The 4787-nt window shown below is 51.8% G+C and overlaps 1 non-coding gene across 1 annotated transcript; it reads left to right on the top strand.

The window, feature by feature from the left end:
* The first annotated feature begins 580 nt into the window (after nt 1-580).
* LOC137380999 (U2 spliceosomal RNA) lies at nt 581-766 on the top strand. The gene has a single exon (XR_010977099.1). It is a non-coding gene; the product is annotated as a U2 spliceosomal RNA (small nuclear RNA).
* Nucleotides 767-4787: the final 4021 nt, after the last annotated feature.

Below are 4787 nucleotides of genomic sequence, written 5' to 3'. Positions count from 1 at the left end.
TCAATTTAAGGAAAATATAGTTACATATCTTTAAAAAAAACACACTATAATTTAAACCGGAGGTACAGAGCCTTAATTCATTTTCTTTTGCTGCCATTCTATGGATTAAACTAAAGCTGATGGCCCTTGTATCTGATGGGTATATATATTTTGTACACTTTGTAGCACAGTGGAAAGTAATGGAATCAGTGCAGTCCAGTGACTGCAAATGCAACTAAAAAATTGCATTATTTCATTTTTCATTAAGGCATAATTTTGAACCCACTTCAGCAGCAAATGTGCCTTTTTCCATAATTGTCTTTTCACTTCAATAGGTGATTACAATGCACAGTGCTTTGCATGTAAGGGATCTGTGATAATGGATTAAATACTGGATTAAAAACCACAGAAGTTAGGCTCTGCAATCTTATTGTGCAAGTGCATACACATGCACATCAAATCCCTCCCTGCAGTATTTTAACAAAAGCATTAAACTGATAATTTTAAATCGGTTAACACTGCAGTTAAAATAAAGTACAAAGAATTTGATAGGAGCGCAATCAGCATTTGTGGGATAATATCTCATGACATAAAAGTAAAAGAGGCTTCTCGGCCTTTTGGCTAAGATCAAGTGTAGTATCTGTTCTTATCAGTGCTTACTTGGTTGAGAAGAGACCATGATCATTGCCTTTTGATCCTGGGTAGGCTTTGAGTAAAATGGCTATAACCAATCTTCGAGCTTCAGGCCTGGGACTGCGCAACACCGTTCGGGTGGTCGTGAAGGACAAGGAAGGAGCTGCACCGGTCGATCGCACCTTCTTCATCAAGAAAATTCTCTTCGATTGCTGTGGATTTCACGCTACGGACGTCTTCTGCCTGCAGGATTTCCCCAGTAGTGGATACTTCGACGTGACGTTCCGGAACGTGGCAGGATGCATCAAGTTCCTGAAGGCGTTCAAGGAGAAAGGGGACCGGACGCCACTGTCGATCCTCACAGCGGAGCCGTTCTTCACGCTTCCATCACAATGGGACCGGGTGGTGACGATTCACCTCTACAACCCCCATGTTCCGGTGGTGGATGTACTCACCTATCTCGCCAGGTACGTCGAGGTGGCCGGCAGCAGCACTGATGTCAAGGACCCCTTTGGGATTTGGACCAGCAAGCAGCAGGTCAAGGTGACCTTGAAGGTCGATCCCAGTGGAGCCATCATCCACCCTCCCTCCAGCTTCGCTATCGGGGGAAGTCGAGGCTTCTTGGTCTACGCTGGGCAGCCCAGAGTTTGCCGCACTTGTGGAAAATCTGGTCACGTGGCAGCCAACTGCAGCACGGTTGTTTGCAAGAACTGCAAGGAGGAAGGCCATCAGACCAAGGACTGTAAGCAGACTAAGTGTTGCAACCTGTGCGGTGCGGCAGGCCACCTCTACAAAACCTGCCCCAAACGCTGCCTCAGTTATGCTCAGGCGGCAAGGTCCAAGGAAAGGCCGGGAGAAGGTTCGATGAAGGCGTCCAGTGTTCGAAAGGAGACAAGCAACCGTCTCTGCAGTGAGGAACTTCAACCTGAGAAGGAGAAGGAAGGGGAGGCAGCTGAAACAAGCAACCCAGCACCTACCCTGCTCCCGGAAACTCCTCCTCCACAGACAGAATCAATGGAGGAGGAGGCAGCAGATGGACAAACAGGTCAGTGGCAAGTGGTCCAGAGGAAAACCACAAAGAAAAAACATCCCAAAGCGGAACAGGCCACCACCCAAACCAGTGGCAAGAGGAGGCTACCTTCTGAAACAGACTACAACAGCTCTTCTTCACTGGACGGGGAAATGCTGGAACGACAGCCCCTTCAAAAGAGGCGGCAGTACTCCAAGGAGATGGAAGATAAAGCATCCCAGCCCCCGGGCACTGGAAGCTGTGATGGGCCCGGCGTGCTCCAACCCCAAAGCGCCACACGTAACGACGTGGCCAACGCATCTCAGCTCTGGGACACCAGGAGCAAAGACACGTCTGGCGCACCTCAGCTCCGGGAAGCCGGGAGCAGTGATGTTTTCGAGGAGGAACAGAGGGAAGCAGCAGAGGACAACCCAATCCTTGCTGCCTACAAGACCCCCCCGATGTCACCCCAGCGGAACAAACCCTGCATGAAAAACCAAGAGGGGTTTCTGAGCCCAACCAACGTGAAACTGCTTGCGCACATGATGGGTATGCAGGAACATCCCGAAGGACTGGGACTAGCAAGGACAAATGGTATGGGAAGCAACAACTAACTTTAAAAAATGGGTGTAAGGATTGCTTCCATTAATGTGCGTAGCATTAAATCTACTACGCGATGTGTTTCAACCTTGGATTACCTCGCCAAGGTCAAAGCTGACCTACTGTTTCTGCAGGAGTGTGGAATACCACACCTCAGCACCTACAGGCAGTGGTCGCGATGGTGGTCCCACGGGCCATCGATCTGGTCGGGGGGCAATGATTGCCGTTCCTCCGGCCTGGGTATTCTGCTGCGGGGAGGTAACTTCACCATCTCCGAAGTTAAGGAGGTGGTGGGCGGTCGCCTCCTCGTAGCAGACGTGATGTACAACAACGCTCCGCTCCGGTTGATCAACGTGTACGCCCCGGTACAACGCAGCGAGCGGCTGACCGTCTTCCAGCAGCTCCCACTGCTGCTGGCGACGTCCAGGCCGGTCATCCTAGGCGGTGACTTCAACTGCATTATCGATGCGGCTGGACGATCCGGCAGTGACGACAGCAAACTGGACGCTACGTCCAGATTCCTAATAGAAACAGTTAAAGATGCCAAACTGCACGACGTCTTCAGCAAACCTGCAGACGGAGCGCAGCGCAGATACACATGGTCAAGATCGGACGGGTCTGCCCGTTCCAGGATTGACTTCCTGTTTGTGTCCCGTGCTGTCACGGTCGGATCCACCGACGTCAAGCCGGTGTTCTTCTCCGACTACTGCCTCTTACTGGCCGACTGTCACTTACAGGACGACCAGCGGGTTGGCAGAGGGACGTGGAAGCTCAATTCTACACTGCTGACCCCAGAGAACGTTGAGGAACTCAAAAGGGATTACAAAGGTTGGAGGACTGTGAAACCCCTCTTTGAGTCTCCAGTTCACTGGTGGGAAGCGATTAAGGAGAACATCAAGAGGTTCTTCATCCACAAAGGTGTTCAGAAGGCGAGAGAGAGACAGAGGAAAATGTCCCGACTCCAGAAAAGTATGCAAAATCTGCTCCGGTTGCAGTCAATGGGGGTCGAGGTCAAGGAGGACCTCCAAGAGGTGAAGAGCCAGCAGGCCTCGCTCTTTGCCAAGGAGGCCTCCAAGATCATCTTCCGGTCCAGAGTCCGCTCCATCGAGCAGGATGAGACGTGCTCGCGTTACTTCTTCCAAAAAGTACACAGAGAGAGCTCTGTTATCAGCAGCCTGAAGGAAGAAGATGGCTCGGTAACGTCTTCGCAGTCCGACATACTAAGGATCAGCAAATCCTTTTATGCTGGGCTGTATGACGCGAAGCCTACAGACAGCAGAGCCTCCCAGTCCTTCCTGTCATCTATCACAGAGGTCTTAGATGACAGCAGGAGGGAGAGACTGGACAAGCCGCTAACTCTGGACGAGCTGACAAAGGCCGTCGAGTCCTTCGAGACGAGTAAAACTCCCGGAAACGATGGCTTACCGGTCGAGTTGTACTCGGCCCTGTGGGACTGGGTCTGCCCGGACCTGCTGGAAGTATATGAGAGTATGCTCCTGGCCGGCAGCATGTCAGAATCCATGAGGAAAGGCATCATCACCCTCATTTACAAGAGGAAGGGGGAGAGGGCAGAAATCAGAAATTGGCGGCCCATCTCACTGCTTAATGTTGACTACAAGATTCTGTCCAAAGTCATAGCCAGTCGAGTCAAGTCTGCTCTGGAGTTGGTGATCCACCCCGATCAGATCTGTACTGTACCTGGCAGGAGGATCTCTGATAGTCTCGCGCTACTCAGGGATACGATCGCCTATGTGCGGGACAGGAGGGTGGACACCTCCCTCATCAGCCTGGACCAGGAGAAGTCTTTTGACAGGATATCGCACACCTACAAGGTGGACCTGCTTTCCAAAATGGGGTTTGGAGAGGGAATCTGCAATTGGATCAAACTGCTCTACACAAACATCAGTAGCGCAGTCTCAATCAATGGGTGGGAATCGGAAAGTTTCCCGATCCAATCTGGAGTCAGACAGGGCTGTCCTCTCTCCCCGGTCTTGTTTGTTTGCTGTGTTGAACACTTTGCTGAGTCTATTAGGAAGGATGCGAACATAAGAGGGGTGACAATCCCAGGCAGTGGAGGCACTCAGGTTAAAACCTCCCTGTACATGGACGACGTCGCCGTCTTCTGCTCGGATCCGCTGTCTGTGCGCAGACTGATGAACATCTGCGACCAGTTCGAACTGGCCTCGGGAGCCAAAGTTAACCACGGCAAGAGTGAGGCCATGTTCTTTGGGAACTGGGCTGACCGATCCTTTGTCCCCTTCACCGTCAGGTCAGACTACCTGAAGGTGCTGGGGATATGGTTCGGAAGGGCCGGGGCGTGCACCAAAACCTGGGAGGAGCGAGTAGCCAAGGTACAACAAAAGTTGAGCATGTGGGGGCAGCAATCTCTCTCCACTGTGGGTAAGAACCTGGTTATCAGGTGCGAGGCGCTCACGTTGTTGTTGTACGTGGCGCAGGTCTGGCCCATACCCCACTCCTGCGCTGTGGCGGTCACCCAAGCCATTTTCCGCTTCATCTGGGGATCTAAAATGGACCGGGTCCGGAGGGACACGATTTTCAAATCTCT

The sequence above is a fragment of the Heterodontus francisci genome, chromosome 20 (genome assembly GCF_036365525.1).
Source record: "Heterodontus francisci isolate sHetFra1 chromosome 20, sHetFra1.hap1, whole genome shotgun sequence".
NCBI classification, from domain to species: domain Eukaryota; kingdom Metazoa; phylum Chordata; class Chondrichthyes; order Heterodontiformes; family Heterodontidae; genus Heterodontus; species Heterodontus francisci.
The sequence above is the reverse complement of the archived record's forward strand: the minus strand, read 5'-3'. Positions and strand labels throughout refer to the sequence as shown.